General features: G+C 44.1%; 1 long non-coding RNA gene across 1 annotated transcript in view; it reads right to left on the bottom strand.

The window, feature by feature from the left end:
* Positions 1-1,991: 1,991 nt before the first annotated feature.
* LOC109313629 overlaps positions 1,992-12,089 on the bottom strand; it is a 20,856-nt gene continuing 10,758 nt past the window's right edge. The window contains exons 2-4 of the long non-coding RNA XR_002102103.1: positions 9,318-9,322; positions 7,451-7,458; positions 1,992-2,003 (exon numbers count right to left, since the gene is read on the bottom strand). This is a non-coding gene — a long non-coding RNA (uncharacterized LOC109313629). The remainder of the gene's footprint in view (positions 2,004-7,450; positions 7,459-9,317; positions 9,323-12,089) is intronic.

Raw genomic sequence — 12,089 nt, 5'->3', positions numbered from 1 at the left:
ACCTGCCTTGGAAGCCCATTCCAAATTTTAGCCACCATTACCATGAATAAGTTTAGCCTAAATCTGCTTTTTGTCAGCTGGTGATCATTGCTCCTTGTTACCCCAAGAAGCGCCATGGTGAACAGAGCATCTCCGATCTCTTGCTGCATCCCCCTAATGAATTTGTAGGTGGCCACAAGATCACCTCTTAGCCTTCTCTTGGGGAAGATGAAGAGGCCCAAGTCCCTCAGTCTGTCCTCGTAGGGCTTGTCCTGTAAGTCCCTAACCATACAAAGCACCTCCTCTGGACCCTCTCGAGTCTATTAACTTCTTTCTTGAAGTACGGTGCCCAAAACTGGATTCCATACTCCTACTGCAGTCTGACCAATACTGCATAGAGGGGAAGTAGCACCTCCTTGTCATAAATCTGCTGATGCACGGTAAAGTGTAGTTAGCTTTGCTGATGATTTCATCACACTGACGATTCACGTTCATGTTTCCATGAGGAGTGACAGTGGAGAGGTAGACAGACAACATAAATCTATGCACCTCTTTGAGTAATCCTGCTAATTGGAAATTCACTCTTCCAAAGTGATTACAATTGCTAGCAAAACTGACCTGAAATGCAGAGAGAATCCTAGAAGAGATGGAAAACAGCAGTCTAGTCCCATCTTCCTTTCCAGAATCCCCCTTTCCAACAGTGGATAATCTCTGAACAGTGGTGCTCATTTCTTACAACCATTTGCTGCCTCGATATTTGGTATCCCATTTTGGACTGAATTGTCTTGATCTTTATTTGGCATCTCAGAAGGGAAAGAAGTCATCTTTCTTCCTACAATTCAGCACTGGCCAGCAGGAATGGGCAGGAGTTACTCCATGCACCTTACACAGGTAGTGACAGAGTGACCAGTTCCATGAAAAGGAATTAATTTGCTTTTACTTGGGGCAAGAGGAAAGCAGGTGAGCAATTAGGACTCTGAATCTCCACTCATACACTGGTCATGGGGCAGTGGCATACCACATTACCCCCTTGTGACGGCGTGGCCTAGGGGTGCCGTGAACTCCCCTAGCACCCCCTACTGTGTCAAGTTGGTGTCAACTCACCCTCACCATCTCACCCGCCACGTCTTTGGTGTTATTAGTGTTTAAGGGAGGCTGCCTTTTTATCTTCTTTGACACGGTGCCATGAGGTGTCCCAGTCTGTGCCCTGCCCTAGGTGACTTGGTGCACTAACGCCTTCGGGGCTATGCGTGGCTCCTACCACCCCTGTACCACGCCCCAAGCCTCACAGTTGTACAGGACGTTGTCTGGTCAATTTCCCTCTTGGCGCCCTCACGGGCACCCCCGGCTCGTCCCACAGTCGCCCGTACCCTCATGGACGCTCTCTGGATCGTCTCACTGTTGTCCGCACCTCATGGGTCCCCAGGCTTGTCTCACAGTTGCCCGCATCTCACAGGTCCTAGGCTTGTCTCACAGTTGCCTGCACCTCACAGGCACTCCCTGGCCCACCTTGCAGCCTGCACCCCATGGGTGCTCCCTGGCTTCTCTCGTGGTTGCCCGTGCCCTCACAGATGCTCCCTGGCCTGCGCCTGCCCGCACTGGGGTTCTCCCGCAATGCCGCCCGCACCAGGGCCCTTCTCCCCGCTCACGCCCACACCAGAGCCCTTCTCTGCACTCGCGATCCTGCCCGCACCGGGGCCAAGGTCGATACACCCCTAAAAGCTGCGCCCTGTCTGGCGCTGAGGTCTCCACACTACCGTGGAACCCCCATGCGGCCTCCTCCAACCCCTAATAGCCTCTCCTGGTCCTCCGGTGTTATAAAACTACAAAAGCAATAACGCGAGCTAATCAGCTATAACTCAAAATCTAAGCCCTCTGGCTAAAACATTCTCTGAGCCAAGCATTCTCTAAACCACGCACCATGTCGCACCCATAACTAGTGATTTATACCTCCAGGCCTTTCTCTTTTTCCCCTTTCAGGGCCAAGCTCTTTTCCTTGGCCTAACAGTGCCCCTTCAGTCCCGCTGCCAGTTGGGAGAGGGAGAGAGGGAGAGCACCCACAGCCTCCTGTCTGTGTTTTATGGTGGTCATCCCTGCCCCTTCTGGTCAGCTGACCCACCAGGTGCTGGCCGCTAGCAACCAGCACCTGAGCCCATACTACTGCTTTTCAGTAGCAGGCACCTTAGTGCCCTGCTACACCCCTGTATGTCATAGATTGTAGAATTACAGTACGGTCCTGTATTCACTCAAAGTCAGAGGTATCTGTCTGACTGCAAGAGTCTATTGGCTATCAGCTAGTGTCTTAAAAGGAAGTGCAGTAAAGCAGCACATCCTGTTTTCCTTCTGACTGTGAGATAAGCTGTAATGTTGAGAGTAGCACTTGCTGTTCTCTCTGGTCCAGAGCCAAGCTATAAAAGCCAAGAACATATTCCATTCTCAGCATGCTAGTAATAAAATGTCTCAGTAGTGAATGGCTGCTTGAGGGCCAATGTGTGAGAGAGAGCCTGGGTATTGATGATATTTTATATGCTGCTAAGTTTAGAAAAAAATAATGAGTATGTTGCAGTTCCAACTATGGCTAATAGAGATGAACGGAACATATGGTTCAACATTGGGCTATTTTTGCTTGTTAAAAGCAGTTTTGACATAACACAGCTTCTGCATGGTCTTCCCTCAAGCTTTCCACTAAGGCAATGGACAGTGCAAAGGGAAGGAGAAAAGTCTGAGAATAGTAATGACTTTCTATAATTGGGTCCTGGTTCATGCCCAAGACTCCTAGGCAGCACAGTGCAGCTAATAGTAATTGGGCCAGATTATTGGCTTCTGCAAACTGTCACAACTACACTGGAAGCAGTGCAATGTTGTTGGTTTAAGATGCTGAGAATCTAACCCAGTATGTTATGCATTCTGCCATAACAGGCGCTGTCAGACTCCTCTCTTCTCAGACGACGATGTTCCAGGGTGTTTTCTTTTATCAGTTAATTATGTGGAGCCTGATTTTGCTCCTTACACATTCAGGCTGAATACTGCTCCATGAAAAGTCACATTGACTTCAACAGCCTGATTCAAGGACTAAAGTGCTACTCAGTATAAATAAGCAGATCTGAACATGCACTTCAGTAACACTGACACATTCTGTTTGGGATTTGTTTGTTTTGCGCAGGTAAAGCTTGATTGGGTTTTGACTCTTTGTATCTGTCACGCTCACACGTTTCAACAATATGAATGGCAGTGCTAAAGCATATCAAGGGTTCAATGCGATCTAAGTGTTTTCAGTGTTAAAATTAAAGTGTATTTTATCAATAAAGTGGCTGAACATTCATTTCTGGAAAATAAGTTGACTAATGCACGAGGGCAGAATTACATCCGTCTAATCATTTTGGGTAAAATTCCCATTGAGATCAACATAGGGAAACAAGCTAATGCCATAACGAGCAGATTCTCGATTCTGCTTCACCTTTCAGCTCCAAGAGAAAAATTGTTGTGAGACTAGCATCAGCTTTTGCATCCAACTGAACTAAGATGCATTTTTCAGCACAGGAAGAACCCAGCCAACGACTTGCTGGTCATGTCCCTATCATTTCTTCCCTGAATGACTAAAGCCTGCTCAGAAGGAAAAGAACTGGCCCTTATATTATGTAGCATGGGTGCGCTGAGCATTCTCTGCTGTGTCACTCAGTGTTGTACTCGAGATATCAGTGTACAAATGCCATTGCTAGAAAAAGAGGATTTCCTTCAAAGAACTGCAAATACAACTGCATAGAACTTATAGAAGTCGTAGAACTTATCAGTGTGGTGCAAAATATTCATACCAAGTCTGAAATGCTCTACATTGTCTCCTTTTCTTGAATTGGTATTGCCCTCCTTTCCAGAATCTGGTATTTGCATGTGGACTATTCTATACATGAAGTTTCATTGAACAGAATGTATTTTCTGCTGTGTTGATGCAACAAGAAATCTAGTTTGTATACAGTGAGTGCGTCTACATGAGATGCTTAATGCGCAGTAGACTGAAGGACTGCGCATTACAGCGACACGGCAAAAAACATGTTATTACACTAATGCGCAGTAGTATTAATCTACTGTGTATTAACCATCACGAAAAAGGTGTGTAATTGCACTAATGTGTACAATCATACTAAATAGGCACTGCAAATGAATGAACATGTAGATATGCCCAGTGATACGTACATATGCAGAAGTACTTGCTCATACACTTATGCACTCCATGGTGGTGCCAGTAGCAGCTCCACAGTTAAGGTTGTTGAGTTGAAATGTACAATTAAGGAGTATTAGGATCTCTTATTTTCACACTTCAGTGATTAAATTTGGTCTCCAAGGCCATGTCTGTATCACCTTCCTGCTGAGTCTGGGACCGTTGCTGAGAGACAAACTTCACCTTCTTATTTTTGTGTGAGTTGGGCTCATTTTCAGAGTGACTTAGACAAATGGAGCATTGGGCCAAAAGAAATCTCATGAGGTTGCACAAGGACAGGTTTAAAGTCCTGCAGTTAGGACAGAACAAACCCATGCACCGGTACAGGCCGGTGGCTGACAGGCCGGACAGCAGCTCTGGAGAAAAGGACCTGGGGGTACAATCAGCTGAATATGAGTGTGCCCTTGTTGTGAAGAGGACTAATGGCATCCTGGGCTGCATTGGTAGGAGTGTTGCCAGGAGATCAAGGGAAGTGATTATTCCCTTCAATTCAGCACTGGGGAGCCCACATCTGGAGTACCTTGTGCAGTTTTGGATCTCCCACTACAGAAAAGACAGACAAATTGGAGAGAATCCAATGGAAGGCAACAAAAATAGAAGGCTCTGGTGTATGATTTATGAGGAGAGGCTGAAGAAACTGGGCTTATTTAGTTTACAGAAGTGAAGACTGAGGGGGGATTTAATAGCAGCCTTCAAGTCCCTGAAGAGTGGCTCCAAAGAGGCTGGAGCTAGACTGTTGTCAGTGGTGGCAGATGACAGAACAAGGAGCAATGGGCTCTAGTTGCAGCAAGGGAAGAAGTTTATTTGAGATATTAGGAATAATTTTCTCACTAGGAGGGTAGTAAAACACTGGAACAGGTTACCCAGAGAGGTGGTGGACTTCCATCCTTGGAGGTTTTTAAGACCCAGCTAGACAAAGCTTTGGCTGAGATGATCTAGTTCAGGCTGGTCCTGCTTTGAGCAGGGCATTGGTCTAGATGTGACCTCCTGAGGGCCCTTCCAGCCCTCATTTTCTACAATTCTATGAGAACAGCCATGGGCTTGACAGGGAAGCAGAAGAAGCATGGTCTGAGTTCAGTACAAACTTTTCAGAAGCCAATTTAATTTTTGTCCAGGCTTGTTTTAGTGGAAAACTTACTGTGTTTTGCAGAGGATGTATTCTAAAATCCCCCACACATACGTTTTTGAAACATGCCCTGGTTTTACCTTGCATTATAGTTCAGAAACCTGACAAAACTATTAGGTTTTCAGATGACTGAAAGAGACAGTTAAGCACATGTTACCTCCCAAAGCACAGAAAAAGGCAAGACAGCTCAAAAATTAGAATGCTTCAGGCAGAAGGGCTTTGGCTGTGTATTGATTTGTGAAAGCTCAAGTGGATGAGAAACCGCTCGGATGCAGAAGCAATGAAACAGCACGCAGAAAGGGACAGAGGAAGAAACTTCAGTTCAATCTGAACTGCACTGGTATTGGACTGAGAGAGAAACTAAGGGGATGAGCTTCAGGGTCAGGGTCCTTACTGAAAGAGGTTTGAAGATGGGAGTATTGAAATGTGGTTTGCTTCTTCCTGTGCTTAAAAAAAAGAAAAGATTCTACATTGCAAATAAAAAAAATTTGAATTGCATCATAGATACGTGACTCCCAGCCCTACCTGGAAAAAAAAAAAAAACTTACAAGAATTTTACCACCCTGAAGTTTATTAGCTGCCCAGATTAAAAAGATAGCACCTCACACATCTCTTTGAGAGAGGCCTCCGGTTAAACAGTGACGCCTTGTTCAGACTCTCACGATGATACAGCATCTGTGTACCGATAGCATCTTGTATGCAAGGCACTTCTGAAATTTTGCAATCGAACACGCAATTATTTCCCCTTCTTTCGAACACATCATTGCTCCATTTACACCATTCAACATCTCTTAGTGAGCTTGGGATACAGGCTGAACAACAAGGAGAACATGTGTGGGCTCTGGGGCTGATGGGAGGATGAGGAAGACCATGTGCACCATAGCTCTGCAAGGATTGTTCAGTCAAGGTGTGGGGAGAAAGGAAAGGAATTAGCAGCCACGTGCAGCAGTCTGCGGGGGGAGGACATTTTTGCAGGTCTGCGTGAAGTAGGTCAGAGCAGAGATATAACGTGTGGGACCTACAAGATTGGGGGAACTACTGTTCTTTGGTACAATAACATTTCCTGCTCTCTGTGCTTCCAACATTATGCTTTTCAAGAGCAAACCATATGGCTTTTTAATGGTTTAGAAGTCAGACTACCTTGCCGGCTTTACTAGTCAGCTGCATAAGGGGGCATTTGAATATGTACTATATTTTTTCATCTCTTCAATAATTTAGTTATAGGCAGTTTTTACTGTCTTTCCACTAACGTAATGTAACTTTCATAAAATGTAAAGAATTTGACAGACAGAAAACTTTTCATAAGTCTCTGCTACGATACACTTATAAATCAATACAAGTTTCCAATCTTACCCGAAGGGATGTTTTGGGAAATTGGAAACGTTAATTTCTTCACATATGCAATTAGTAATGCTTGTTTTGTAACAGAAGGACAAAATGATGAAAGGACTGATATTCCTGTAGACCTGAGTTTTGCCGTAAATGAGCAGGACCCCCTGATTTCACCATTTAGGGCCTTACTTCTCTTCTGAAGGAGAATTCTATATCAAAGTGAGCGGGGATCCCTTTCTCCCCCAATAACACTGGGGACTGATCTAGAAATCCCTGGCTGGGCTCACCTGACCAATCCCAGTAAAGTTAATGGAACAGCTGATGTGGTTTGTTGAGTGTCTTGCTGATTCAGAGGCCACATTTTAAAGCTGTTTATAGCTACCTACCATAAATTAATTACCGAGATATTAAATTGCTTTATAAGTAGTGTAGATTTGGTATTTAAAGGAATAAAATGCAAACGTGCATGCTAAATCATGGTGGGTGTGTCAGAATCAATTAGCCATTAGTCAGCCAAATACTGGCATGAGGATGAAATGATGCATTTATCTCCCAGGACAGGGAGATGCAGAATGAACAAGAATTTCCATATCAACCTCCACTACTATGAGGGAGAAAGCAATTCCTTTTTCTAAAAAATAACTCTTCTCCATTGAAATCCTGGAGCCTTGGTTTAAGGGTAAAATAAGCATATCCCTTGGTTGTGGTCTTTGTTTACTAATAACCACCATAGGGTGCCTAATGGTTCTGAGATGAGAACCATTTTTTTTTGCCTCCCATGAAGTCAGTAACCTTACTCTTAATGCTTTAGCAGTATAATTAATGTAAAAATACAAGCCTAAATAATTGCTTTGGGGTCATCTTAATTAGGAGTGCCATCTTTTAATTGGCAAAGCATTTAATTAAGGCCCATCCTTAAATCCTATCCCTTACATTGCATGAATAATTCCACATAAATTTGAATGGAGGCAAAATATATTAATCCTAGCCTATCTGCCTGTTATGTTTGTCAAGCTTGTAAAGCCAGGGGGGAGGGGAATCTTTCCCTATGTATTTTTATTAATCCAAATGTAAGCCCTGTAGTCTGACTTTCTAGAGGGTGAGCGCTTTCTGTACCTATCAGTTGGCAGAAATGACCACTGCATGCCTTTCTTTCAATAAGCTCTTTACCCAGAAACCCAGACGGAGCAAAGCACGATGGCAGGAGGAGAGCTCTGCCCCAGTTTATTGGTGGACAAAGAGAAATAGAAATACTCCAGAGAGACTCTATAAGCTTTCTATTCAAAATGAAACAGACCCCCTGCAGATACCCACTGTGGAAAGCCAGTCACTAGAGCTTTGTGCATCTGAGGACATGAGTAGTGCTTTCCCAAAGGGCAGGAGACAGGCTTGCTGGAGCTTTGGGACTCTGGGATTATCTTTACCTACTGACACTAAACAAGGAGTGTATATAGCACAGGAGAAGTGATATACTATTTGTCTATGGGGTGAACACACTGCTGATTTGACAGATTTGACAAAAGAACATTTTCCTTATGGTTCATTTGGATAGGATGCTGACATATGTCCTAAAGTGACGCAATAAATATATAACCTGAGTTAAGCTTGCAAGTTGGAAAATACCAATTATGAAGGGTACCTTGGGAGGTATTTAGTGAGCTCAGAAATTCTGGCTGAAGACTCAAGCCAATGGGGTTTGTTCTTGGAACTTAATCTCTGCTGCTGCCACCAGCTCCAGGAGGATATAGAGAATATCTCCAACACAGTGACTTGAAACTGGGCTTTGTGACTTCTTTTTATTAGGCCTGTATGAAGTGGTTAGTATTTGCTTTGGATTCGGCCAGTTCGGGGGACAGTGATTCAATTCAGTGATTCGAGTCACTGTCCTGAATTGATTCAGCCAAATCCAATTCAGAGATTTGGCTGCTGACAAATTGGCCGAATCTCTGAATCAAACAGGCTCCATCCCCCAGCTGCTGCGACGTGAGGTGGTGATTGCCACTGCCCCGTGCTGTGTGGGGGGGCTCTGCCATGAACCCCCAGGGGACTTGGCAGCTGCAGCAGCAGCCGGTGAGTGCGGGGCTTTATTTTTAAGGAGCCGGGATGCTGAGGCCTGGGGAACCACTGGCGGGACTGAGAGAACAGGTGGGGAATGGGGGTGCTCAGAGGAGCTGGGGGACCAGGCAGGGGATGGGGCCTGGTGGGGGACCCCCTGGTCCCACCCCCGCTTCTCCAGCCTCCCCTCCACCCTCTACTTACCGGCACGGAGTACAGGTCCAGCTCCCTGCACAAGAGCAGTTGGAGCTGGGAGCAAATACTGTCTCCAATTGTTCGATTCCTTCTCTCTCATAATCTTTGAGGTAGGGAAGCAACATCAAGGACTCCACCATGAATTTCTCCTCCTAACTAGAGCAACCTGCAAAAACCCCAGATAGCTAGCTGGCTGCTCAGGTTAGAAGGGGCAGCTGTGGTTTTAAAAGTTAGTCTGTCCTGTCATTTATGTAACTGAGAAAGAGATTTTTGAGGGTCGGAGGATCATGTAGGATGTTGACCACAGGGCCAGGCCCTGGGGCAGTTGAGGACAAACACATAGAAAACCCACTCCTAGGAATCATAAGAGTCCATGTTTCTCACATTAGCAAATCTCCAGAGCTCTGTGTGTACAGTGCCTTCTGGCTGTTGGGAGCAAGGTGCTTTGCTCCTAGCTTTCGCATTGGCATTGCTTTCCATATCAGTGAAAGGTTTCTAGCCAGCAAAATGAACCACCAAGCATTCAGCTTGTAAGTGAAAGTTGCAGATTAGAAACCCTCCTATCTCTGAGCCCTTTCCACCTGGCTTCATTTCCCCATCAGCTCCACAGATGGGACACTAGAAACACTCAATTCTCAGCTGAGTCATAATATCATAGTGAAGAAACAGAGGAGTGGGGGAAATACTCTGTTCTGGCCTATCCAGAGTACTCCCCTGATGTCTGCAGGTGGAGTTGTTTCACCAGAACTGCCTAAAAATAATGTTATGTATTAAACCTTGGAAAGGAAAGTATAAAAAGAGAGAGGGGGGGGGGAGAGAACTATGGCTCTTGTTACTTGTTGCCATTGGGGTTAATATGTAGACTAGGGGCTGAATCCTAGATTTTATCTCCCATTTGGATGGCAGCAGTGTGCTAAGACCAGAAGAGGTGTCTGTTGCAAGTATTACCACCCCTTTGGGAAATATTGTTCATGGTCTGTGTATGAGTCTCATCTGTCCTTCCACAGATGAAATACTGCTTCCCCATTACTGGGGTTTGAAGACAGCAGACAGAGAAAATGAGGGACACGGGTAACTGAGGAGGACCAAAATATTATTTTTTAATAATGATAATAAAAGGTTTTATTTAGAGACATTTACTCTACTGATGTTTTATGCTCCTTTCTTCCACTCTGTGCCTGTCTTGTATATTTAGATTATAAATACCCTGGGGTAGAGCACTATCCAGTATTTTGCATTAGTACAGCATCTAACATAATGAAGCCCCACTTTTTGTTGCCACTGGGCACGTCTACACAAGTCACTATAATGTGCAGTAGCCTATTCTACTGCCAGTAGCACATCACAGGAAAAACTGTGCTAATGCACAGTAGAATTGGTCCACTGAGCATTAATCATCCCCCAAAAAACCTGTTCACCTATGTGACTGTGCATTAGCATGGGTAATGCACCTTTATGTAGTTCCTTATATTAGAAGGCACTTTTACATGTGTTTTTGCGTGGGGGGGGCACATTAATTAGAGCAGCTCTAAATAAAGTACTGTTGCGTCTCATGTATCAGCATTCCCACATTTCAGAATGGAAACGGGGGCACTTGAACTAAAGCTCATTTGATGCACTTTTGTTCAAGCACTTTCACTGCCATTTTTAAGCGTGGGGGTGCTGATACATAAGACACAGGAAGCTGCCGGAATGCGGTACTTGCCACACTCCAGCAGACTTGATTCATCTGCCACGCCCCAGTAGACTCGATTAATCGAGCCGGCTCCCACATGTTAGAACCGCAGCACATCGGAGCACCCTCCATGCTTGCGCATAGGTGCTCAAGGTACTAAACTCAGTGTGTAGTAGCAAAGGCATATTAATGAACCTGTAGATGCACCAGTATCGGGTGGTATTATCACTACTACTACTCCAATAATAGTACACGGTTTGCTATTCCAAAGTCCAGCCTGAGTAAGTGGTAGCCTTTAATATCTTCAACAGTTGCTGACCTGGAGCTAGATTGTGCCTTTTGTCATCAAGTTGGAGTACACTGAACCAACCATTGCTTCTTTGCTGTGGGATATTTTCAGGTTACAGGCCAGTATGTTGGGAACACAGACCCCAGACCTCACCCAGCATGTTCCAGGGGGAAAATAGTGACCCAGGGGTTCTGGCAATGGTTTTTATCTTTGCAGGAACGTAAGAGGACCCCCTAGTATTGTTTGTACTTGCACAATTGAGCCCTTTTTTATGTTGAACACATGCTGCTTAAATGTCTTGGTTTAGAAGCTGTGATGAATCACTTGAAATAAAAATCTTTTCCTTGGTGATTTGAAAAATGCTGTTGGAGGAGAAACACCTTTTTCTTTTCTTTTCTTTTTTCTTTTTGTTCGGGTTCTTGCAAAGCTTAGAATGAAAGAACAATTCAGATTTTAGACTGAAGAAACAAGTAAGTTTTCCTGGATACTAGGACTAGTTTTGTTGCTTTCACTTAAAACTATTCAGTTACAATATGGTTTTCATTGGAGTGCTGCCTCTAATCCTATGAGAAGTGGTGCAGGAGCTGAAGGACAAATGAATTTCTAATTAATTAAATGCAACTGCCCATAAAGCATGATAAGCCCCCAAAACAGCCCGTTTTTTCTTCCCCCAAACATCAGTTTTTACATTTGTTATGAAGCCTTTCATTGGACGCCAACACAAAACACTACTGAATATATCACGCAGAGTGAAATTCATCCCAAGCTCATTAATATTGAATCTAAATAATAACATAATTAGTTCCAGCACTGAAATGTAACTTATTTGAAACCAGTTCTGTTTGCTTAGTTCTTCTTAAAAATTTTCATTTAGCTGTTCAAAAGGGTACTGTGAAAGCAGACATTTTTAATAGCATTTTTCCTAATGGCACGTAAAACAATTTTTGGCCCTCCACCTAATAATCTTGTTTATTTCTGGCATGGGATTGCTTGTTCATGATAGAAAAAAAGGGTAGGAACCCTATTTAAAAAAGTAACATGTGTTCCAATCCATATTTTTCAAAGATATTTCACAGCTTGATAACTTCACAGCACTGATAACTTCAAACGGTACAACGATCGAAAGCTGATGTTATGGAAGCGGATTCTCCTTGCCTTTCCCATTTCCAGTAAGCTTTGATTGGCACATATATCAGCTAGTTACCTAAACAGCATATATATA

Source organism: Crocodylus porosus, unplaced genomic scaffold (genome assembly GCF_001723895.1).
Source record: "Crocodylus porosus isolate Cpor-Errol unplaced genomic scaffold, CroPor_comp1, whole genome shotgun sequence".
Classification (NCBI taxonomy): domain Eukaryota; kingdom Metazoa; phylum Chordata; order Crocodylia; family Crocodylidae; genus Crocodylus; species Crocodylus porosus.
This window is presented reverse-complemented; position numbering and strand designations above follow the sequence as displayed.